Here is a 27,033-nt window from a genome sequence, read left to right as displayed (position 1 = left end):
AATAAATGTTTATTTTTCTGTTGTTGGGTACAGTATTTTATATATGTCAATAAAATCCTGTTGATTGTGCTGAGTGTTTTTATATCATTGCTGATTTTCTGTGTAGTAGTTCTATCAGTTGCTGAGATTGGGATGTTGAAGTCCCCAACTATAATTGTGGATTTATCTGTTTCTCCTTTAAGCTCTATCAGTTTTGGTCTCTGTATTTTGAAGCTCTCTTGTTTGGTGCATACACTTTTACGACTGTTATGTCTTCCTGATAGATTGATCATTTTGTCATTATTTAATTGTCCCGCTGTCTGTAATACATTTCCTTGCTTTCAAGTTAATTTTCTGATATTAGTAGAACCAGTCCCGCCTTTCAATGAATTTTTTATGGTATAACTTTTCAACCCTTTTACTTGCAGCCTATCTATGTTTTTGTATTTGCAACAAATTTCTTGTAGGCAAGAACTCTTTTCTGATTTTCTAAATCTATTCTGCCAATTTCAATCTCTTTCTTTTATCTGGTCTATTTAGACCATTTACATTTAGGGTAACTGTAGGTACATTAGAGCTTAAGTCTGCTATTTTATTAATTTGTTTTCTGTCCATTTCCTATGCTTCTCGTTTCTCTCTTTTACTTTCTCACCTTCTTGTGAGTTAGTTAAATATTTTTTAGAATTCCATCTTGATTTGTTTTAGTGATTTTTAGTGTATGACTTTGTATAATTGTTTTAGTGGTTGCTCTAGGTATTTCAATATACATGCATGGTTTATCACTGTCTACTAATATTGACATTTTACTACATGAGTTAAGTTTAGAAATCTTACTTACATTTGGATCTATTTACCATTCCTACTATTTTTGTAAGCATTTTCTCTACATACATGGAGCACCACATTAGCCGGTGTTATAATTTTTGCTTCCACCGTCAAATATTATTTAAGAAACTCATGAGAAGGAGGATCCTCTGTTATCTTTACTCATTACATTGTTTTTCTTTCCTGAAGTTCCAGTACTTGTTCTGTTATCACTTCCTATTTAGAGCAATTTCTTAAATCATTCTTAAGTGTAAGTTTGCTGACAAAAGTCCTCTTACTTTTCCCTCATTTGAGAATTTTATTATTTCCCCCTTAATTCCTGAAGAATATTTTCTTTGCCTGTATAATTTGCAATTGACAATTATTTTCTTACAGTACTCGAAAAATGTTGCAATACTTCCTCTTTGCCTCCATGATTTCTGATGAGACATTCTCTGTTGTTTAAATTGGTGTTTTCCTAGAGATAATGTGTTGCTTCTGGATACTTTCAACATTTTTTTTATCTTTAGTTTTCACAAGTTTAATTATGATGTGTCTGTCATGAATTTCTTTGGCTTTATCTTATTTGGGATTCACTCTGCTTCTTGAATCTGTAGGTTTATATCTTTTGCCAAATTTAGGAAGTTTTTAGTTTTTACTTTTTCAGTGTTGTTGGGGCCCAGTCTCTGCCTCCTCTTTCTGGAACTCCAATTATACACGTTAGTTCTTCTGTTATTGTTGCCCAGATCCTAAGACTCTGTTAATTTGTTCAGTCTACTTTCTCTCTGCTGACCAGGTTGGGTTGAGTAAATTCTGTTGATGTTTCTTCAAGTTCTCTAATTCTATCTTCTGTCATTTCTGCTCTACTATTGCACCCATCCAGCTGGTATTTTTATGTGTTATTGTATTTTTCATTTCTATAATTTTCATTTAGTTCTTCTTTTATAAGTTCTATTTCTCTGCTGAGAGTTTCAACTTTTTTTTATTTGCTTTAAGGGAATTCATAATTGCTCATTGAAGCATCTTTATCATGGCTGCTTTAAAGTCCTTGGCAGATAATTCTAACATCTGATTCATCTCAGTGTTGATTGTCTATTCTTATGCATGGTATGGTTTTCCTGGTTCTCGGTATATGAGTAATTTTTTATTGTATGCTGGATGTTTTGGACATTATGTTGTAAAACTCTTTATCTCATTTAATCTTTTTCATGATTCTTTAGGAATTAAGGAGGAAATAATAAAACTCCCTTTAAGGTGTAACAGAGGGCTGTGTGGGTGTTACATTGAGTTTCCTGTGGGGCTTTGATGCCACAAGGAGGGCCAAAGCATAGGGCTGACTCACACTCTTTTATTGCTGCAGGCTGTGGGAGGAAGCTCAGCTACCCATAGGGTCCTCTGACACCATGATAGCAGGGAAGGGAAAGGAAGCAGCCGAAGTGCCATCTAGCCCTGCCCACCCGAAGTCATTCCCTCTCATGATGCTAAGTGGGGCTGGAGGCTCAGCACCTCTCCAGGACATACTATGCCAGGATAGGAGAAAAGCAGGGTGTTGACTATTTCCCCTTGTGCCACCGCATACCCCCTTGTTGTGGGTGGAGAGTCGGCTCCCCACTGGAACCTACTGACACTATCCTGGTCAAGAGCTAGAGCACTGACTGCTTCCACTGGGCAGAGAATTGATGATTGGCTTCCTACTCAGCCAAGCTAGCACTAGCCTGGCAGGAAGCAGGAGCACTGCCTAGTTCCACTGGGGGAAATGGAAGGTTACCTCTCCACTTGGCATCTCCCTGAGGGATTAATCAAAGCACTGTCTGCTTCAGTGAAGTGGAGGAGGGCATAAAAAGGAGGGTGCAGGCTCAATTTCTGGCTCAGTCCTGCTAAAACCCAGGGTGTGGGTGGGCATGATGTTTCCACTCGCATTCAGCTGGAGTAAGGCAGGTATTGCCAATAAAGTTTTCTGTTGTTAGGTCACTCCTGTCCTGGTCCTTTTCCCAGGGTAATAGGTTTTCTTGGAGCTTTTTATTTTTGTCTGTGCCTGTTGGGGATTCTGGATTGGAGGCTTCTGCAGCACCCTGGCTGGGATATATGGGAGGCTACAAGGAAACCTGAGGAACTCACTGCCAGGCTGCTCCTCAGGTGCTAAGGACTCTTCTTCTTCCCACCTGTCCAGGTCTTCTTGTGCTTGTTTGTTGTGTTCATGGCAGTTGTTCTTTAGCTCTAAGAAGGACAACCTGGGAGGAATGGGGCTACTCCATCTTAGCAGAATCGAAACTTGGAATATTTTAAATGTATACTTCTTTTTGAAAGTATAATATACTTACGGAAAAAAAGGTACAGATTGTCAACGTCTGCTTGATGATTTTTCACACACTGAACACATCTGTGTACCTAGCACCCAGTTCCAAACTCATCATGACTGGCAGCCCCATGAGTTCATCTTGTGCCCCTTTTAACCACTACAGTCCTCTCCTCAAGAGTGACCCCTCTTTTGATTTCTCACACAATCGATTAGTTTTACCTGAGAGAACTCATCCTTCTTCCAATGATCAATAAAGTAGTGACTGATTTTTTTACTCCAATCCAGGGTGAAGGCAGGATTTCAGCTCTCATGTGGTTTGGTCTGCCTCTAATTTACCCTTATTTCTTGGGAATAGTTAGTTTTCCAGGTTAGAGTGCTTCTCCCCGACCAACTCTCTTGACAGCAAATATGGGGCGTCTTTCCCAACCATCAACTGTGTGATTCGCTGACACCAGCTGGATGTCCAACAATTCAATTCATTTCTGACACAAACTACCCAGGGTTAGTGAAGACCCCAGGGGTTAAGGACTCAGTCCCACAAGACTGCCCCCACTGCAAACACCAGCTGCAAGTCCTGGGTCTCCTGTACTTCTGACTGACCAGTTATAAATTCAGAGATTCCAACAACATCCCTGGTCCCAATGCAATAATTCACTAGAATGACTTACAGAATTCAGGAAAACCCTTTACTTATGTATTCCAGTTTATTATAAAGGGTGTAACTCAGAAACAGCCAAATGAGAAGACATACATAGGGCAAAGTATGAAGATAGACAGTGACATGGAGCTTCCAGGCCTTCTCCAAGTAAGCAACCTTCCCAGCACTTCCATGTGTTCACCATTTCAGAAGCACTCCAGCCCTGTCATTCAGGGGTTTCTGTAAAGATTCCATTACAGAGGCATGATTGATGATATCATTGACCATTGGTAATTGGGTCCTATCTGTCCCTCCTTCCTTCTCCTGGAAGGTCTGAAAGTTTCAACTCTCAAGTCATGCCTTGGACTTCCTGGTGACCAGCGCCCATCCTGAAGCTCAGAATTTATTCATTAATTTATTTATATCCATGTGAACTCCTGGATATCTATTTTGTTCTAACTTGCAATTTGTAACTGTCATTATGTATCTTGTTCTTGACCTGGCCTTTGGCTTTTGTGTACTTTAGAAAGGCCTCCTTCATTCTTTGAATCCTTTCTTATTTTCCGGCACAACAAGATGCTTCAGCCCTGGAATCAGCCATTGCTCCCAGGCCCCTTTAATGGAGAAGGGGATGGTGGGCAGAATAATAGCCTCCAAAGATGTCCACATCCTAGTCAGCAGAACCTGTGAATATGTTATCTTACATGGCAAAGGGGCTTTGCAGATGTTATTAAGTTAAGAGGAGTTTATCTTGAAATGGGCAGTTTATTCTGGATTATCCAGGTGGGCTCAGTGTAACCAGAAGAGCTCTTATCAGTGAAAGAAGGAGCCTGGAAAGTCAATCAGAGATGTGAGGAAGAAAGCAGACATCAGAGTGAGGTCTCTGCAGGCAGTGAAGATGGAAGGGACCACAAGCCAAGGAATGTGGTGGCATCTAGAAGCTGAAATAAGGAAAGAAAATGGGTTCACGGCTGGAACCTCCAGATTGAACTGATGTTCCCTACTCTGCCAATATCTTGATTTTTAACCCTGTGGGGCCCATTTTGGATTTTTAACCTCCATAACTGTGAGATAATAAATTAGTTGTTTCAACTCACTTAGTGTGTGGTGATTTGTTACAGCAACAACAGAAAATGATTAGGTTGGTGCATAATACAGATGGTATGTAGAAGCCAAAAACTGCTGCTAGGTGTGCTCTTTGCCACTGGGGTGTCACCACCCCCCAGGCTCTCTCAGTGATCAGAGCTAGAATATACTCACCTCACATACATGCACATATACACATTTACATTTATACTTAACTATGAGTTCACAACAAAACCTTCTGTTCCTATCCAGTACCACAAAATCCATTCTGGTTTTCTCCTTTTCTATAGTTGCAATTCTCTTCTCCCACAGCCAGAAACCTGAGATTTACTTATTTGACCTGTATGTAACCAATTTCTCATTCTGGTCACAACCTCCTCCCTGCATGGACATGCTCCTCTCCTGGCCTGTGTTCTGCTTCCCCATGGCAGGCCATCCCCTTGCACAGATGCCCTCCTCGCTTTTTTTAAGCTACACAATGTGATTCTACAATATATATATGGAAAATAAACTTACAAGAAACTTTGCAGAACAAAAATTATGAAAATAGGAGTGCTAAGGAGTGAATCAAATTATCCCATAAATCTAGAATGACTTTTATATATTGGCATATTAACGAGATGCAAATCAATGGCAAAAAAGTTCTAACTTTTTAAAAAGCTTCAAAATAATTTAGTATATTTATTGTATGACAAAGGTGATATCCTAAATTAATGGGAAAATATGGGTGATTCAATAAATAATGTTGGGAAAATTGACTAAGTACAGGGGAAAAAATTAAGCTCTTAAGTCCCTATGTTACTTCTTACTCCAAAGTAAATTCCAGGTAGATTAAATGAAACTAAAAAATAAAACCACGAAAGTTATACAATAAAAATAAATGACCTAGAGATATTTGGTTGGTGCAAAAGTAATTGCTGTTTTTGCCATCAAGTTATTGCAAAAATCACAATTAGATACAGCACACAAAGATAGAGATAAACATACATCTAGCTAGCTTTAAATTTATAGAACATATGAAAAATTAACATTCTTAATAAATAAAGTATACTGGAAAATTAATAAGAAAAAGACCAACCATGGTAATATGAATGGCTTGTGACAATGTGAAAAAATTATGCAAAGCCATTTCTAATTAAGTAAATAAAAATCTAAATAATGAATAAAATATTTCATTAATTAACAGCAAAAATTTAAAAGTTTGATAATACCTAATGTTGGCAAGGATGAGAGTATAAATTGGTACAAGGGTAATTTGTCAGTTTCTTTTCAAGTAAATATATAAATATCTATCACCTTGGCAATGCTACTTCAATTTAACCTGCTGATATATATCATCAGTACAAAGATGAATATCAAGGATGTTCATTGCAACATTGTTTATAAGAAAAAAGAACACTGTAAACAATCCAAATATCCAGCAAAATCTGACTAGTGAATATATTGTGATACATTGTAATATTACCATGAAATCTGACACTATGTACACAGTTATGCTTTCTAATGGTATAGGCTCAGTGCCTGAATCCTAGCATGTCTTCAAAAGGCACAAGAAAATATTTGATACCTGGCAAAAAGTTCCCTAAATATAAAAAGAAAACTGCAAACTCAAAAATTAAAGAAGGTTCAATTGTCTATTAAATGTAATGTGTCAACAAATAAAGAACAACTCAACTTCATGGTAAAATTTAAGGAATAAAATGAATTCTTGATCTATTTATTGATTTCTTATTCTTTAGGACAGAGACTGGAGTTGATCATACTCGACCATTCCTGGGAGACTCTCCCATGCTGCCTTCTCTTGTTTCGTTTATTCTTACCCATGCATGGTTCTCACTCCCTTTCCCCCTCCCATGGTAGGAACACTTGTAATGTGTCCAATGTATCACTCTTCTTTATATAGTAAATTTTGTGATTGTATGTGCTTTAAATTTGCATAAAAGTTAGCATATTACATATCTCATTCTGTAATTTTCATTCACTCAACATGATTTTGTATGGGATCATGTTTCTCCACGTGCATTTTTTTTTCTTGCTTCTAACTGCCGCATAGCATTTTCTAATAAGTCTACTCAAGGCCCCGGCATGGACCCCTAAATCGCCTCTATCCCTCTACTCCCACAAACATGATTCAGTGAATGGCTTCTAGGATTGACAGGAAGATGACAGTAGATGCTGGATCATGGAGTATCTGATCATCGAATTTTCGTATGTACAAGCAGACCATCTACAGTTCCCAGAACAGTGGATAAGAATTTCCAATTTTCTACATTTTGAGTCAAATTTGATGTTCACCAACTTTTGACTTTTTGGCCAGCTAATGTGAAAGAAGTTGCATCTTGGTCAAATACGTATTGCTCTATTGCAGAGTGATCCACAGTTATTTGTTCCCTGGGTTTCTCCTTCTCTGCACTGCCTACTCACAGTCTTTGGCCATTTTTTCCTCTTGTATTTCCTATCTTTTTCTCACTCATAGGCAAAAATTTCCTTGTACAGTCTTGCTATTGATTACTTCTCAGGTTTTGTTAATTTTGTCTATGTGACTTTTATTGAATAGAAATCCTTGATTTCGATCTAATCAGATCCATGGATTATTTTTCCCTTGGGGCTTGTGCTTTTTCAGTCTTGTTCAGAACATCTTCCTCTTCCTCAAAAGACACAAAGATATTTGCCTGTCACTTCATCCACATATATTTATATTTTATCTTTTGCATTTTTTAATTCATTTTGAACTCACCTTTGTTCATGCTGTGAGATAGATCCAATTTTGTTTTTATTCACATAAATAATTTTTCCCACAGTCTTCCAGTAAACAAAAATCTGCCCTCTGATTTGTAAACACCTTTATCATGTATAAGTTCATATACTTGGGTCTATTTCTGAGCCCTCTGTTCTATTCACTCCTCTGTTCTATAATATGTCACTACCTTTTTGCTTCCTATTACCGTAGCATTGTAATGTACCTACTATATGGTAGGATAAATTCTGCCTCTTTGATTTTAGTATTCAAAATTGCTCAAAACTTAGTTCCTTGTATAATGATACTCTTCCATATAAATTTTAGAGTAATATTACCAAGTTTCTCAAAAATTTGTGATGAGTATTTTTTATTTGGAATTGCACTGAATGCATAGATTTATTTGAGGAGTATTGACATAGCTATAAAGCTGTTCAATCCATGAATATGGCTCACATATAGAATTGTGTATGTTCACTTGTGCACTCCATTAGGGTTTTAAACTTTTTATCCATAAAGTCATCCTGCAATATTTTTAGGTCAAATTTTAGACATTTTATAGTTTTCATGGCTATTGTGAAAATTATAATATTTTCTATCATTTTGTCTCATTGTTTGTTGCTGGTGTTGAAGAAGAATGCTATTTGTTTTAGTAAGTTGTGCTATTTATTTTGGTAAGCACATTCATAGATTATTTCTGAAAGTACATCCAAGAAGTTTATGAGAATTGTTGCCTCTAGGGAGGAGGACTAGGGGACCAGGTGTAAAGCGGAGGCCTCCTTTTGCTCACATACTTTTTAGGACTATTTGAATTACTCTTTGAATAAAAACTAAAATAGATATTATGAACATATTAGCATAAATACAGTTGACCCTTGGACAACACAGGGTTGAACTGTGCAGGTTCACTTATACATGGATTTTCTCTCACCTCTGCTACCCCTGAGACAGGAAGACCAACCCCTCCTCTTTACTACTCATTAAGTGGAAGTGGATCATCATAAAGGTCTTTATCCTCGTCGTCTTCATGTTGAATAAGCTAATATATTTTCCCTTGCTTATGATTTTCTTTTTCTTTTCTTTTCCTTTTTTTTTTTTTTTTTTGAGATGGAGTCCTGCTCTGTCTCCCAGGCTGGAGTGCAGTGGTGCAATCTCGGCTCATTGCAATCTCCACCTCCCAGATTCAAGCCATTCTCCTGTATCAGCCTCCAAATTTGATGGGACTACAGATGCACACCACCAGGCCCAGCTAATTTTTTTGTATTTTTTTTTTTTTTTTTAGTAGAGATGGGGTTTCACCATATTGGTCAGGCTGGTCTCGAACTCCTGACCTCGGGTGATCCACCTGCCTCGGTCTCCCAAAGTGCTGGGATTACAGGTGTAAGCCACTGCATCCAGCCATGATTTTCTTAATAACATTTTCTTTTTTAAAGTTTACTTTATTGTAAGAATACAGTCTATAATACAAATAAAATGCAAAATATGTGCTAATCAATTGTTTATGTTATTGGTTAAGACTTCTGGTTGACAGTAGACTATTAGGAGTTAAGTTGTGTGGGAGTAAAAATTATATGCACATTTTTGACTGCACAGGGGGTTGGCATCCCCCCACACACACAGAGAGACACACAGATAAACTACATACAGAGAGAGAGCAAAAGAGGGAGAGAGAGAGAGAAGAGATTAGAACGGGCAAAGATGAAAGCCTGCATATGCCACGCATATTTCCCCCATGATGGAAAATGCCTCAACAGCTATACTTAATAATACATAGTGGCCAGGCACAGTGGCTCATGCCTGTAATCCCAAAACTTTGGGAGGCCGAGGCAGGTGGATCATGAGGTCAGGAGATCGAGACCATACTGGCTAACATGGTGAAACCCTGTCTCTACTAAAAATACAAAAAAATTAGCCAGGCATGGTGGCAGGCACCTTTAGTCCCAGCTACTCGGGAGGCTGAGGCAGAAGAATGGCGTGAACCCGGGAGGCAGAGCTTGCAGTGAGCCGAGATCGCACCTCTACACTCCAGCCTGGGCAACAGAACGAGACTCCATCTCAAAAACAAAAAATAGTAATAATAATAATACATAGTAATGGCCAGCAGCCATTGCCTACTGTCTTGTCATTTGCTTGAATTCAGGAATCCTGCATCTTAGTCTAACTTGAGCAATTCCTCCTGCTACCTTCTTCATTTTTACAAATATTCCTATACCTGGCAAAACAATGGAGCAATAAATATATGTGAATTGGATTTACTCTCAAATCTTTTGAGTCTTGGCAATCACCAAAGCATTTTTTGCATATTTTCTTTCTCTAATTGTCTGCATGTGACAGAAAAAGGGGTTTATAAAGTTTCTGACACACATGCACTTGAGGCTTATTCACCCTTCTTACCTGTTCAAGTCCCACACTGAGGAGTCCAGAATTCCAGCTAATATGTGCTGAGTGATATATATTGAGAGAATGTGACCTGAGACAAGGTCATTGTGAAGTGCTCATGGTTCATCTATTCCTTGGGAATGAATGTTGAAATAGCACTCTTATCTGCTCAACAAGGGGAGTGGATATCTTAGCAGCAAAACTGTATTTCAAAGAAGTCTTAGGGAGAACACCAATTGTGGTTGAGACAGTAGAGTTTACCAAAAATTCCATCTAATCCTCTACGTTCGACAGCTCCCTTGTAGTTAGGTAGTACCACGTGACTACTTCTGGCCAAAGGACTCTGATACCAGTGGGTGTGACAGCTGTTCTGGACTAAGTGCTAGAATAGCCAGTGTGCGAGCCCCCTCCAGCTGTTTTCTCCCCTGCCATGGTCATGGAAAAGGCCACATGCTCCAGATGCTGCAGCTTCCAGATGGCAACATTGCTGTCAGCCTGAGTTCCAAAGTGACTACGTGGAGCAGAGCCTCCCTACAACCCTCTATTGACCAGTGGCAGGAGTCAGGAATAAGCCTCTGCTGTGATAACCAGCAGGTTCTTACCAGCACGCCACAGTATAACCTAGCCAGTTAACAAAACATGTCGACGTTGTGAATTTCTGCGTGCAGCAAGGTGAAGGCAGAAGTGTCACAGCCAGACCTGTTGCTCTAGCCTTCAGCATCTCCTCCTTAGGCAACCCTAAGGCAGCTCTGGAGAACTTTAGAAATGTGCACAGCACATCCCAAAAACCAGTGGACTCATCCCCAAGTATTCAGAAATTAAACAATTCAGTTGTAAATAATCCATGTGTCAATGAAGAATTCTCAAGAGAAATTTAAAGCATATTTTCAACTAAATAAAAATGAAAATACAACTTACCGAAATTTGTGGAATGCGGTGAAAGCAGTGCTTAGAGGGAAATAAATGGCATTAAATGCTTATATTAGAAAAGAAAAAAAGATCTAAAATGAATAATCTAAGCTTCCACCTTGTAAAACTAGAGAAAGAGCAAATTTAACCTAAAGTAAGCAGAAGAAATGACATAATAAATATTAGAGCAAGAATCAATAAAATTGAAGACAGAAAAGCAATAAAGAAAATCAACAAACCAAAAGCTGTTTTTCTTTGAAAAAATCAGTAATATTAATAAACCTATAGCCAGGCTAACTGAGAATAAAAGACAGAAGACATGAATTACTAACATGAGAAATGAAAGAAGGTCTATCACTACTGATCCCATGGATATTAAAAGGATAATAGGAACAATTTCAAACACACCTCTATGCCCACAAATAACTTAGATGAAATCGGCAAATTGTTTCAAGACATAAATCACCAAAATGCACATAAAGAGAAACAGATAACCTGAAGAGCCCTCTATTTATTAAAGAAATTAAATCTTTCCAAATAAGTAAGCTCCAAGCCCAGAAGGTTTTACTGGTTAATTCTACCAAACACTTAATGAAGAAGTAATACCAATTGTCTACAATCTCTTTCTGAAAATAAAAGCAGATGGAACACTTTCTAACTCATTCTACAGGCTAGCATTACTCCAGTACCAAAACCAGATAAATACATTGTAAGTAAATAAAACTACAGACCAATATGTTTCACAAATATTATGTGTAGAAATCCACATAATATTAGCAAATCAGAGCCAACAATGCATAAAAAGAAGTACATGCCACAACCAAGTAACTCAAGTATGCAAGGCTGCTTCAGTATTTAAAAGATCACTCCATGTAACTTATTAACCATATCAACAGGCTAAAGAATATTTACAGCACATTAATTGATATTAATATTAGCAAAAATTTAGAATTTTTAGCAAAAAATTCTAGAAATATCAGCAAAAATTTCTAAACTTCATAAAGAACATCTACAAAAAACCTATAGCAATCATCATATTTAATAATGTACACTTTCTTCCTAAGATTTGGAACAAGATAAGAATGTTCTTTGTCAGCAGTCCTACCCAATATTGTACGGGTTTATTTATTTATTGTACTGATCTTATCTGGTTTAATAAGATAAGATAATAATCTTGTTTATTATTTATTTATTGTACTGGTCTGTCTGGTTTAATAAGACAAGAAAAAGAAATGAGAGGTAGACATATTGGAATGGAAGAAATTAAACTGCCTTTATTCACAGATGACATGATTGTCTATGTAGAATATCCCAAATGAGCTACAAAAAACTCCCAGAACAAATAAGTGAGTACAGTAAAGTCACAGGACACAAAGTCAACATGCAAAAGTCAATTGCTGTCTTATATACCAGCAACGAATATTGAAATTTGAAATTAATAAAACACAGTGATCTCAAGAATTCCTTTGCATCGTCCAGGCTCAATACTTCATAATGTTATAGCCTAATTCTCCCCATTGTATATGTTAAGTTATATGATTTGTTTGTATCCCTGAAATCAGATGAGGTGGCCTGCTGTCCTTTGAGAGCCAAATAAATTTGGCAGAAATTTTTTCACACATACAGGGTCCCATGCATTTATCCTAATATCTCCAGGGATTCTGAAGGAAGCGTGCATTAATCATGACTCTTTGGTTTGCATATGAAAAAAACTTAATTCAAACATGGGCCAAATAGTATGAGTACTGAGAAAGGGCCTTTGGATTTAGCAAGATCTTTGGTGACCTTAACAAAGTGGTTTCAGTTGAGCGGTGTGAACAAAAGGCTGAATGAAATCTTCCAGAGCTCTGTCCTTGGTCTCTTTTATTCTCACTCTACTCTCGTTACCTTGAAAATCTGAGATGGGATTGAGAAAGGCCCTTATCTTAGGGCTTTAAATTCTATCTATAGGTTGATGATTCCCAAATTCATATTTCCACCTGAACTTTTCTCCCTAAATTCCAGACCTCTATGCCAACTGCCTCCCTCACATTTCATAACAGAAATCCTCACTGTCTCTGCTGCTACTCCCATCCAACTCACCTTCAAGGGTTGCTAGGATTATAGCAGTAGCCTCCTAATTGGTCCGTTTGCTACCACTCTCACCTCCCTCACAATCTATTATCATCCTAGGATTCAGGAAGATCCTTGACAACTACAGAATCAGCTCCCTCCTCTGCTCAAAATGCAGCAGCAGTTCTTCAGTTCACCCAGGAACAAGTCTTGGTGAAACTACACGAAGCCCTATACCACCTGCCCCCCAACTTTTGTCCTGCCCTGACCTCATCTATTACCTACCACATAATAGTTGCTCAGTAAATATTTCTTGGAAGAATTATTCAATAAATGGGCAGGCAAAAACAACAAATGCTCACCACTGGTGCCACTACTTTTGTTAGTCATATCCACATGGAATATTTTACTTCCCTTTAATTAGACTTAGTATGGATATTGCCACAGCCCTATCTAGAGAGAAATTAAACTCCCTCCCTTGATACTTGATACACATCAGTGTGTACATGCATATGGGCAGGTATGTGTGTAAACACACACACACACACACACACACACACAAGCCCCCTTGGGTACAAAGCAGACAAGACTGAAATTAAGAAGAAAAAAGGGTGTAGGATGTCAGGATATCAAACTAATGCAAAAAATAAATAAATCAAATATTAAATACTGCTTTTAAAAAGAGTGCCTTGATCTTTTCAGGAAATATATTGCTTTGCCTCCTCTCACCTTTGTTTCTTCTCTCCTCTCTTCTCTGCCCAACACTCAAATGTCTGATCATCCTTTTCCTGTGCACAAGTTTAGCTTATTTTTGTTTCTTCCTCTCTTTCCCACTCGTGCTCTTAAGGTTTTACCTTCTTCAATCAAGCAATTTATTACTTTTTTTCTTAAACAAACACGGTTCTCTCCCTAAGATAAACTTTTGCCTCTGGTGTTAAGATGATAACTATTCCTTTCATCTCACCACAATTTATCTCACGTTCTAAAATCAAAGTTCTAAAGCCAAGGATTCTACATGTTATTTCCTAACAGCATGTGTTCTAAAATGAGTGTTTCGGGGATTCTGTCTTTCCTTCTGAGTGGGATGTCTGGGGTAGATGACTGAGTATCCACAGTAGCCTTTCCCTTGCCTTGTGCAGCCTCAGGTGTCCAGGGAACTGCTTCACCTCTGAATTCTCTACAGTGTACAGGGGAGGGAGGAGCATGGGCTCTGGAGCCTGATGTCCTGGGTTTGAATTCTGGCTCCACACTCTGCTATCTGTGTGATGTTGGTATACCATAGTTTCCTCATCTTTAAAGAGGAGAAAGTAACAATACCTACATCAGAGAACTGTCATGAGGATGCAATGAAATAACAAGCACAAACACCCAGGAAAGTGCCTGGTACACAGTTAGTGCCCAGTAAATGGCAACCATGGTGACCAGTAGCACTTCCTTGGACAGGGTTGGGACAATAATAGACACTCCCCACATTTGGCATTAAAGGACATCATCAGTTCCAGGTCCTCCCACTATACCACTGTGCTTTTCTCTTGTCCAGTATGATGTGTCACTGAAACGCTGTCCCATGTCACGTGATGTAGGTTCCAGCACTGCTGTATGATCTTGGATAAGCTGCTTTTCTTCTTTGAGGTTCAGTTTCTCCATCTCTGAGACGAATACTTGGGGCTAGATTATCTCTAAGGTTCTTCTAGCTTTGATCTTAGATAGGTACAATTTAAAAGAAATAAAAAATAACCTGTGTTACACTCTAAAGAAAACGTTTCCCCACCAGAGCCTTGTGGCCGACTAGATGGTTCTAAACGCACTAATTTCATAGAACTTAGAAGACATCTCCTGAAAGAGTTGACACTAAATGCCATCGTAAACATTGCAGAGTGTGGTGTAGTCCCCTGCTTCTCAAATGCAATGGGCACACGAGTCACGTGGGGAATTTCATTAAAATGCAGATTATGGTTCAGCAGATCTAGGGTGGGACTTGAGATTCTGCATTTCCAATGAATTTCCAAGTTTGTTGATACTATTTGTTGGTGAGCCACACTCCGAGAAGCAAGCAGTTTAACACAGTGCTACTTCAGAACTACAGAGAACACGTAAGACCAGAGCAGTAGGTAGCTTGGGAAAGGAGTCATTCCTGCACCTCTAAAGGCAAACTCATCTCCCTGCCCCATGGTGAGCTTTGCTTGTCCCCGAGCACCATAATCTACATCCAGTGGTGTGCAACCACCTGTGCCATTCATTAAAGTCCCCTGGCCTTGCACAGATAGAGCATGCTGCTCTCTTATCTTTGGAGCAGCATTGTCCAATAAGACTTGCTGTGACGATGGAATTGTTGCATATCCTCACCTTCCAATATGGCAGCCACTAGCTACATGTGGCTATTGAGCACTTGAGATGCAGCCGGTAAGACAGAGGAACTGAATTTGTTCTCTTATTTCATTTTAATTACTATAATGTGACCAGCCACACCTGGCTAGGGGCTACCATATCAGCAAGCAAGCTTCACATATTCCCAAAAGAATTGAAAGCAAAAAAAAAAGAGAAAGCTTTAGGAGACACTTCTATATTGTGGTTTCTGGAAAGAAAATAGACTTTAAATCTTAAAGTCGGTTAGCAATGCTTCCAATTGCTATCTTAATGGCTTTTGGCAAATCACCAGTCTTGGCATTTTGCTCATTGGTAAAATGAGGATGAGCACACCTAATTAGCAGGACAGACTTAAGGATTTTATATCTATGTATAAAACTCCTGGCACCATGCACAATTCATAGCGGATGACCCCCAAATAATACTTCTTATCATGTGTGTCTTCACCACAAAGACTGTCGAGTCTCCCAGCCAAAGTCTGGAACCCTATTATGAATCTTCTGTGGTCCTCTTGTGATACTCAGAGCTGTTCTGCCCCACTTGCCAGAAAGATTCAGTGGGAAAAAACATACCCATTCCCTCCATATTGTGGGATGTTGGTGGTGGCGGAAGTCAGAGAGGGGCAGCTGGCTACATAAAGTCACACAGCAGTCAGAAGCAGGAATGCTAGTCTTCTGTGTCCCAGCCCATGTCTCTCTGTTACATGGATTTCTACTTAAAATTAAAACATTACTATTTATTAAGTCCTGATGCTGTGCCAGACACTGCCTGAGATCCTTCATCTAAGTTACTGCTGCCTTCACAATGGCCCTGAAGAATAGCTGTGATGAGGATCTCATTATTCCAGATGGAGAAACTGAGGCTTGGAGGAGAAAGTTATTTGGCTGAGGTCCCACAGCCATTTAGGGCTGAAATGAGGGCTGGAAGCCAAGTCCATCCAACCACACAGCCCGCCTTTCAGCATGGCTTCCTTTTCACCAGGTATCTGCTGCGTGTTCTTATCCCCAGCCTGGGCTGTCTCCTCCAGCCCCACCATTCCTTGCTCTTCTCTTGCCCACTCCAATCCCACAGGCTTGCACACAGGGGCACATGCATGCATGCACACAGCAGGCATCAAGACCCACCAGCCCTTATCCTGAATGACAAGGAATCACCCATGCAAGATCTGGGAGGTGTGTGACCCAGGCAGAGGGAAGAACAAGCACAGAGCCCAGGTGGGGGCACGCTGAGTGTCCCAGAACAGAGTAGCTGGAGCGTGGGGCCAGTGGGGGTGGGACATGGTAGAACATGGATGCAAGCCCCGTGGGAAGCAATCTGGATATCCTTCCAAGTTCAACAGGAAGTCATTGAAGAGTTTAGCAGGGGATGACACATTCCAGTCCATGCGTTGAGAGCTCATACAGCCTGCTGGAGTGGAGACTCAAGGCCATGGAGGCAAGTGGGAAGCTGTGCCGCCAGCTGGCTATGCGGTGACACCAGCATGAAGGGAAGAAAACCAAAGGCGGATGCACTGAGGAAAAGGAACTGACAGAGGATGGTTGGGTTTGACATGAAGGAGAAGAGAAAGCAGACCACGGGGATCTCCCAGGGTGTCTAGAGTGAGCAACCGGGAGACTGTGTTGGCATGTGCTGTGTGATCACCGTAGGGCTCTAATTCTGCCCTTATCACTGACCCCTGTGTGGCCCCCCTCAAGACTAAAGTATGTGCAGCGGTCTTCACAGCTGTGCTCGTCCTTTTATAGCCTTTGCTGTCATGAAGCCTGAGCCTGATCTGAACGTGCAAATGAGGCAGCTAGCTAATGACACCCTAATGAGAGACGTGCACTGTGCTAGTGAGACTCCAATGAGTGTTCTAACAACTGCAGATTGCAAGCTTGACTGTAGCTGCTCTATCAAACACAAACTGAGATCTCTGCTCAAGCTCCCACATAAGGGGCTTATCTGGACCTTGCAGCAAGGCCAGATTGGCAGGAAGAGGCTGTACTGTAAGGGCCTTCTTGGGCTCCTGGACCACAGAGCCCTCCACAATTACCCTCGATCTGGGGCAGGGGCAGGGGCAGGAACTGGACATTTGTGGAAAACCCTGAGACTCAGAGCCTATTTCAAGATCAGCAAGGTCCATGCAGCAAACAACACTGAAAGCTGAAGAGGGCATCCCCCTAAGCCCGGACATCTCTGTATGCTGGGGAATGTGGGACAGACACTCCAGGAGAGGGCACAACCTGGGCGATCACTTAGAGATGGGACAACACAGCATGTCTTTGGCCTCTGAAGCGCAGGGCATTTGGATGGGGTCGGATGGGATAGTGTGACCATTTTTCATATCTTCCAAAAGAAAACTGAGCAAGCATCACAAGCTGTGTGGTAGAAAAGATTCCACAACCAGATCAAATTGACACAAGCTTCCATTGCCACGCAGTTGAGTTTGGCCTTCTCTATGAAGCACCATGAGAAACATGGAAAGCTATTTTCGTGTGTGCTTCTTACAAGAAGTAGGAGGTGGGGAGGCAGGGAGGAATGATGTCATCTGAGCTCTGCTCTGTTCTTTGAAAGGGTGCTCTGTCGAAAGCATGGAGGAGGTACATTTGGCAAATCAGTTTCCCCATCACTGCCCACTCAGGTGAATTAATCATTTATTAGAGGCTGTCTGCAAGGAATCCTGAGACTGATGGTAAAGTCTGTAGGGGCAAGGGAGTGGGCGTCATGTTACCCATGCCAAGCATGTGGCATTCTTCGCTCAGAATGAGGAGAGACTGGAGGAGGTGAGCTCTGGGAAGAGACTACTGCACTAGTCCTGGCAGAGGGCAGAGGGAACGATGATGAAGGGAGAGGCATGGCTGAGGGGGCCATAGCAGAAATGGTAACAGAACAGAGTTCTTCCTTCCTAGGGTTCCAGTTATGCCCTGCATTCTATTTCCCCTTCAGGTGGTCAGGGATCCTCTGCACCCACCCCTGACCATGGACCAGCAGCAGTGGGTTCATCCAGCTCTCCCCCATGATTGGGGCCCAGTGGGGTGGAAGGCCCCAAGGAAACTGCCAAGGCAGGCGGCCACCAGCACTCAGGGAACAAGGCCATTGAGTTAACACTTCCTCCCCCATGCCAGTTTTTCAAAGAACACAGAGGTAACATTGTACCACATTTTATGAAATGGAAAATATTTGCCTGAAACCACAGAGACCTGCTCATATGAGTCACAGCTGCTGAGAGATCTTGAAAGCTTCCTACAGACACTCTGTTACTCTGACTGCAGCATAGGTTATTTCATGCAGGCTCCTGCCTCCTGCCCAGGCTGGGCCAGTGCACTGTGCAAACTGCGCTCCATCAGGTCAGTGGTGAGGAGGAAAGAGCATGTGGTGGGGTTAGGAGACCTAGATTCTGAGGACGGCCAAGCTCAGGGTTGAAGGAAACCTAGATTGTTTAGTTCATCAGTGTCCCCGTCAAGTGACCATCCAGCATCAGCTTACATGCTTCTAGGGACTAGGGACAAGGATCTCACTACCCCTCAAACACCTGGCTTCCATCATTACCTAGTTGAACACTTGGACGTTTTCTCACATCAAACAGAAACCTATCTTCATAGAGTTTCTACCATGCATCCTAGCACTATCCTTCAGTGAGCTCCCTCTTCATCTGTGCTGCTTTGCAGAAAGATGGAGGCACCTTTCCACTCCCACTCCTTCCACGCCCCTGTTCTTAAACCAGAAGCCCAGTTCCTCTAGCCACCACTCACCTGCAGAGGCTTCTCGATGACTGACCCATTTGGCCCCCATTTCCCTTGCAGTGAGCTGTGTTGCCCATGTGCTTGCTGACACACAGCCCAGCCACCTGGCAGGGTTGTGGTGAGGATCCAGTGGGACAGGGAGCCCTTAGCAGCCAGGGACCCCTCATCGCACAGATGCCCCAGTGCAGCATGGGGTAATCACTGACCAGATGAAATTTATGGATCATTGATGGGATCACTAGGGCCAGGTGAAGGCATTTAAAAGCACTTTGCCTTGAAAAGATTATGTGCCTCCCATATATAACGTAAAGTAAATTAACTGTAATCGGTTAGATATGTGCAAGGACATCCAACAACATTATAAGTTTTCCTTTGACGAATATGTCCATGCTTTCTGTGAAATTATAAAATTCTTTCAAAAATATTTTTCTTTAAAATTGTTTTGTTTTTGGTGCCCCTGCTTTGCTGGTGCTCTGTTAAGTTCTTTTTTTTTTTCTTTTTTTCTCGCTCTGTTACTAGGCTGGGGTGCAAAGGTGTGATCTCGGTTCACTGCAACCTCTGCCTCCCAGATTCAAGTGATTCTCCTACCTCAGCCTCCTGAGTAGCTGGGACTATAGGCACGCACCACCACACACAGCTAATTTTTTGTATTTTTAGTAGAGATGGGGTTTTGCCATGTTGGCCAGGCTGGTCTTGAACTCCTGACCTCAGGGTGATCTGCCCACCTTGGCTTCCCAAAGTGTTGGTATTACAGGCACGAGCCACCGCACCCAGCCCTGTTAAGTTCTAAGTCTTCCATCCAATCAAAGAATTTAAAACCCAGAATCAAAATGTGGACAACCTACCTTAGAATTTGGAGATCAGAACAAGAGGCCTCATAGGAATCCTTGGACCTGGTTGAGTTCACAGGGTTAATAAATTTACAGAAATCACAAGCAGAATTGTATTTCTGGGACAAAATTCTGCAGCTTCTATCAGACCATCCAAGGATCTATAGATTCATGGAATTGGAGGTACTGCCACATAGATCCTAAAAACCAGTAATATAAACTGGTGCAACCACTTTGGGAAACTGTTTGCCAATAGCTCCTAAAGCTGCGTGTACTTACTCATATGCGTTGATTCCATGTCTCCACTCCTCGGTTTTTGCTCATCAGAAATGTGTACACAAGTACAAAAAAACCAGCATGTACAAGAATATTCATAAGCAGCTTTATTCATAATAACCGAAAACTTGAAACCATCCAAATGTTCACCATGATAAATGGATACCTAAATTTCACTATCTTCATACAGTGAAATATCACAGAGCAGTGAAATGAAAAATCTGCAACATTATCCAGTGATAGTGAATATCACATCATAACATCGAACAAAAGAAGCTAGACACAAAAGATTGCATAGTGTGGATGATTCCCCAGTCATACGAATACAAAAAGCAGCAGCATTAATCTATGTTGTTTCACATCGGGATGGTGGTCACCCTGGTTGGGAGGAGGGATTAGAAGGGAGAATAAGGCGGGCTTCCATTTCTTAGTCTGGGGCTGCTTATATGAGTGTGTTCTGTTTGAGAAAAGTAATTGAGTTGTACCCTCATGCTTTTTTTATTTTTCTGTACGTATGTTACAATTCAATGACAAGTTGAAACTGTGATGTCTGCAATGTGATCCACATTTGATGAAATGGCTTTTGAGGCATTCCTCGAGCTGACTTCAGCTTTTGAGCCCAGAGTCTCCCAAAGGCCATGCATAGTCCTTATAGCGTGGAGTTGAGATTATCTGGCCTTTCTCTATCATCTCACTGGAGGCCAGTGACTGCAAAGTCCTGTCTTCTCCTGACAGGTCCGGCCCCCTTCCCCGAGCAGGTGCTCTGCCATGTCTGCTAAAAAATGTATTGCTAATGTGATCCCTTTGAGAGGACATGGGAAAAGCAGGGCCTGGGAGCCTGAGGCTGGCCTTCCCCCCCAGCTGAGAGTCACCAGGCAATTGGCCTGCTCGGATTACAGACAAAGAGGGTGGGGGAGTGGGGCAGGAGCAGGTTCACAGGGGGGTGAGGCCCAAATGAAATCACAGCTGGAAAAGCACTTTATGTGCTGTACATTGGCCTACCCATGCATGGGATTATTGGTATTGTTATTGTTACGGATAATGATAATAATAATTATTATTATTATTATAAATTAAAACGGTGTATTTTGTTCCCCTAACTGGAGGGCCATTTGGAGCCCAGGGGGAATAGCATGCAGGCTACTTCCAATTTTTTTCCAATTTGGCTTTAAAAAATTCAGCATGAAGAGATAGATTGGTCTGGGCAGTGATGCAGACAACACACAAAAAAGAGAGTGGGGGCGGGGGAGGGCTGGGAGCCCTACTGGGCTTTCAATCATCTGGCTGCCGAGTGCCCAGAGCCAGTGCCTGATTTCTGAGGGCAGCGAAACCTGCACACTCATTAGCGCGGGCCTCCACCGGCTTTCAGGTTCAGAGTGGGCGATTGTTCTCAGCTCTCCGTGGAGGAGGGAGAGGAGGCTTGTGTTTACCAGGCTCAGAAACTGGCCCCAAAGAGCCTCCCATGGGTGGGCAGGAAGCCCCCAGTCGCTGGGGTTCTGGGGTGATCCGGCTGTGTGACAGCCATCAATTTTCAGTGGGAGGGAGCCAACATCAGTCTGCCCTGTGGGGAGGCCTGGAAGCTGCTTGTCTCTGAAGACAGATCCCAGGTGCTGCTTTCCCTCCAGAAGCGGTTTGGAGCACGGGGGCAGAGGAGAGGCAGGGAGTGGTTGGGGGGGGTGGTAGAATAGATACCAGGCCCAGACTCTGCCCCAGGCCTCAGCACAGGCCCCAAAGTGGGGGGCAGAGGGTTCACTCAGGGTGCCAAGCAGCCAGAGGCGCCGGCGGTCTGGTCAGATCAAAGAGCTCTGCAGCAGGTCCCAGGCATTTGGAGGCCTTTCAGAGGTTGGCTGGGGGAGTTGAGGGGATGAAGTGCAAGAGTTAGAGAGAGGGAGGAAAAAAGGGAGAGAGGAAGGGAGGGAAAAGTGAGAGGCAGTGAGTGAAGGGGAGGGGAGGGAGGGCAAGTCTGGACCTGCAAGCATCTGGGCTATGTCTCTCTAGACAGCTTGCTGACTCCCTCAGACCTTCATTTTTCTTCATTTTTAAAATAGGGAGGGGCAGCTAATGTTTATTGAGCATTTACTGCCTTCCAGAAATGGCTGTAAGTGCTCTGTATGCTTAACTTGCTCGATGCTATAAACCGGACACCACCGACATCCCCACCAGGCAGGGGAGAAATTGAGGGCACCGCCTGGGAGGTGATGCACTCATGGCCTGGCAGCTAGAAATTCACAGGGCTGGGATTTGTGCTCAGGAACTTTGGTCCCAGAACCCCATCTGCGCAACCACACCACATACTCCCTGTCAGCTCAGGGCTGGGGAGCACCTCATTCCACATCCAAGCCCCCACAATTCTCATGCCACAGAACATAAGCCCAGGAAGGAGCTCCTGGGGTCCCAGGAGCAGAGGGGCTAATGACGCACACTGGGCCCTTCCATGCCACCATCCTCTGCACGAGCTGTGCCTTCAGGCTGGAGCGACTTCCTCTGGCTCCCACACCTCCACCTCCTCCCCTTGGTGTCGGCTTCCCGAGGTGTCTGCAAAGCCTTCCCTGACCAGTCCAGCCCAGCCTTCCAGGCCCACCGCATGACTCCTCTGGTGCCTAGTGCCGCCCTCCACCCCACAAGGTGGCCATTTGCACATCTCCTCCCCCAATGGACTTACTGATGCTGCAGTGATGATCCTGTCTTGTCCTCTTTAATATCTCCAGCACCTGGCATGACAGTAAATTCATGCATAAATGCCCAAGGTCACAGAGCTGGGATCAGAACCCGAGGCCTTCAGAATGTCCATCAAACTGTCCCTTCCTGACCTCTCAAAATCACAGAAACAAGATCAGATTCTAGGACTGAAGGGGGAAGAAACAGAACGTAAGTCCAGTGTCCCACGTTAACAGAAGGGGAAACAGAGGCCCAGATAGGGCAAGACCCACGTCCAAGCCCACAGAAGCAGTTAGTTCTGGCGGAGCCAGGCCCCTGACTCCCTGCCCACCCTCCTGTAATCTTATAAAACCCATCCCTTTGCTATCTGCAGGGGACTAAGCGAGTGCCTCTCTCTGGCTGCGGCTGGGTGGTTTTGTAGAGGATGTGGCTGAGCGGCCGTCAGCTGTGGCCCCACTCAGACAGCTCTCTGTCCATGGGTGGCTTTGTACTGGAGTGTGCTATCAAAGGACTTGACCTGGATTGAACCAGTGGCCAATTACGCCTTCCTGTGGTGCACCGAGCTGAGCTTACTCAAGGCTGACAGGTTGAGGGGGTAAACAACAGTGCATGGGCATGCCATCCAAATCACCCTACCTATCCAAGCCTGGCGTGCAGCCAAGCATCCATTAGCAGTGTTACTCGCTGGCTCTCCTTCAACCATCATTAGTCTTTCTGTTGTGAAGATGAGAACAATGAAGTTCAGAGGGGAGAGGTAAGCAGCCTTAAGTTACACAGCTGGTAAGTGGATAAACCGGGATGCCAAGCCAGGCCTGCTGGAATGCAAACCCATACTCTCCCTGCTTTACAGAAATCCCTACATTCTGCAAGAGAGGCACTGAGTCTCCTCATCTAGCACCTGTCTGTGGTGCCTCACTTTCCTCATCTGTGAAATGGGTGGGGTATGAGAAGTGGCAGCCAGGCTGGGGGCTGAAAAGAATGGGAGCCAAGTCAAGAGCTCTCCCATCATTTCCAACGGCACAGTATTAATTCCCACATTTGCCCATCATTTGTTCAAGCAAAACTTTGTTCACCAAGGCCCGGTGAGGGTCTGGATGCCCAGAGGAGACTCTGGTCTGGAAGGAGGAAATACTCTTTCTATACCCATAAAACCAGTGAGCACAGAAAGACATGCCAGGTGCAATGTTCCCTGGCAATGTCTCCCAGAAAATTCCAAATCCTTCAGTGCTCAGTGAAGAGAAAAGCAGATTCTGTGGATAATTGCTTTAGGAAAACCCTGAGTTGAATGAAGCTCAACAGATGACTGCAGGACTTTTCAGAGCCTTTAAAATGCTAACAAGCTTTGTCGTTCACCAAGAGAAGTGGAATGGTTTCTAAACATACTTGATCATGCAGAGTGTTTCAGAGCATTTCAGAACAATGCCTGTGTCATACCCTTTAGAAAACCCTGTGCTGGGGAAGAGGAAAGTAGGAAGAGCTACAGTATATATTTAATTTATGGTAAAGAGGCAAGTAAATTAGAGGAGGACATATATTGCCAAATGAGGGGACAGCTTTTTCAGAAATGTGGCATTAAAAAAGCACAGGCTATGTTCAGGAAGCAATGATCCCTCCGAACATCTCTTCCCCACGCTGGCATCCCCAGGACAGCCCTGTTTGTATTTGGTTTGCATGTCTGGCTTTCAAGAAAGATTTTATTTGACAAAAGCGTTCTGCCACAGAAGGGGACATCTGTTGTTTTTCCTGTCCAACATCCATTCTCCCTGCTTCTGGTAACAGAATCTCAGTTTTCTTTAGGGAACACACCTCTTCCGCCTTCCGTCCATGTGGTTTAGGGCACTCCACGCCTCCCCTCCTCCACCAAGCCCCAGGTCTGCCAATCAATTTATTGCACCTCTAACATCATCTAACCTCCACCTCTGTGACTGGTTCACAGGTGGGCATATCACTGACAGTGGTCCAATGAGCCTTGAGCCAGAACTTCTGCTGGGATTACTGGAAAAAAAGCTCATTTATTGCCAGAGTTCCTGCAAGCTTGGAGCTGCTAGAGGCCATCTTTGCAACCTCGTGGGGAGATCTTTTGGGAAAATGAAACCATCAAGCAGAGTCTAGAGACTGAAACAGATTTCTGTCAACATCCTATGGGCCATTGCTCCCAGCCATGCCTGAAGTTGGCTGTACCTCCGGGACCTAGACATTTTAGTTACTCAAAATAATAAATTCTCTTGTGTCCAAAACCAATTTGAATTAGGATTCTGTCACTGGCAACTGACAGAATCAACTGCCTAACAACAGTTGTAAAACATAGTCCCATACAGATTTTTTGTTGTTGTTCTTCAACAACTTGTTCTTCATGCACATTATTTATTCATTCAAAATAATACATATTGGACATGTATTGGGTACATGTAACCTATACAGGTAAGGCTTCCAGGTACAGATGTTCAAGTTGTGCACTACCCAACTCCAGGGGATTGCCCTTCATGTAGTGGCCCCCTTGGGTTACACAGTGCAGCACCCTTGGGCCATGGGAATGCAGGAGTATATAAATCAGCCCACCACACAGAAAGGGTCCATGTCTCACTACAACCTCTAAACCCCGCCATTCTCTGGAGTGGTAAGGAAATGAAGAGACTCTTTACAGTAGGAAAAACATAAGGTACGGTATTAGGACACCTGGATTGGCATCTTCACTGTATTATTTACTAACCAAGTGATGCTACATAAGCCAGTTAAGTTTTCTTAGCTGTTGCTTCTTTATCTGTAAAATAGGGATGATAATATTACCATCCCTGCTGAAATCCTGTTTTTTTTTTTTTTTTTGAGACAGAGTCTTTCTCTGTCACCCAGGCTGGAATGCAGTGGCACAATCTCAGCTCACTGCAAGCACCACCTCCCGGGTTCATGCCATTCTCCTGCCTCAGCCTCCCGAGTTGCTGGGACTGCAGGCGCCCGCCACCACGCCCGGCTAATTTTTTGTATTTTTAGTAGAGGCGGGGTTTCACCATGTTAACCAGGATGGTCTCAATCTCCTGACCTCATGATCTGCCCGCCTTGGCCTCCCAAGGTGCTGGGATTACAGGTGTGAGCCACCGTGCCCGGCTGAAATCCTTTCTATCCTTCAAAGCCCAACACAATCACCACCTCCTCCAAGAAGCCTTGCCTGATTGTCTCCCTGGCCACAAAGTGGTGACTCAGGAGGAAAAGAGAGAAGTAAAGGCACGTCACGGGTGAAGAAATGACCTGAGAACTTGAAATCCAAGCCCGGCCCATGTAGGCTGTTTTTCTTAGTCCTTCTTTGCAGCGGGGCTGAGATGGGAGAAATCGGCTGTGCGCACTCAGGGGGATGATTTGCGGATCGCCTCCTGGACAGTCCAGAGTGCTGCCTTGAGTGAGGGGAGAACAGCTGTCCTCTCATCTCATCACCCAGAGTAAGAGAGAAGGCCTGTCTGTCACCTGCACCACCAAAGCTTGAGCACTATCAATTTGGGAAGAAGCGGCTGTAGTGGTCATCCAGACAGCCCCTAACTCCCCAGGGAAGCAGGCTCCATTCTTCTCATCCCTGTTTTTCCCATGGGTGGGGGGCGTGGATAAACTGTGGAAGGCAGAAATGACACCCCTGGCTTGTCATCATCCCCCAGATTTCAGGGCGGAGGGACTCTCCCAGTCACCCCACCTGCCTGCTCTCTGGGGCTGACCTGTCTTCCCACTTGGACCCCTCCCTCCCATCTAGGCCCATCGGCTGGCCCCCGAGCAGGAGGGAAAACACCCTCCAGCCCATAGGATTTGTTGCTTTCTTTCCCTCTCCACAGGGACCCGACAGGCCTCCAGTCCAGCTCTGTTCCAAAGCCTTCCAGACTCCCTGATGTCTGCATTTGCATGGAATCCAATCTTCTACACAATCCCCTCACCTCCAGCCCAGCCCTTTCTTCAAACCCCCAGCCTAGGTAAATAGCAAATAACCCTCATTAACATTTCCTAGATGTTGTATTCTGCTCTTTTCTGTTGTATAAAACATGATACAAAAGACAGCCCAAAAAGAAACAAAATGCCCTGCTTGTGTGTTATTTACAGCAGGCCTCTCCTAATCTAATCATCTTTCTTCTTCCCCCCATCCTCTCCCCAGCCCACTGCAACTTTGCAGGGTTTTATGAAAATGAACACGTTGTTCATGCAGCCGGACTCCCTCCCTTGCAGGCCTCGGCATAAATAATTTATCTGAAAGCTGATTTGGTTGGCTACGCTTCCATAATTGAAGGCCGTCCCACACACTTTATTGGCGAGCACGGGGGCCCAGT

The sequence above is a fragment of the Hylobates moloch genome, unplaced genomic scaffold, assembly GCF_009828535.3.
Source record: "Hylobates moloch isolate HMO894 unplaced genomic scaffold, HMol_V3 SCAFFOLD_3, whole genome shotgun sequence".
NCBI lineage: Eukaryota > Metazoa > Chordata > Mammalia > Primates > Hylobatidae > Hylobates > Hylobates moloch.
This window is presented reverse-complemented; position numbering follows the sequence as displayed.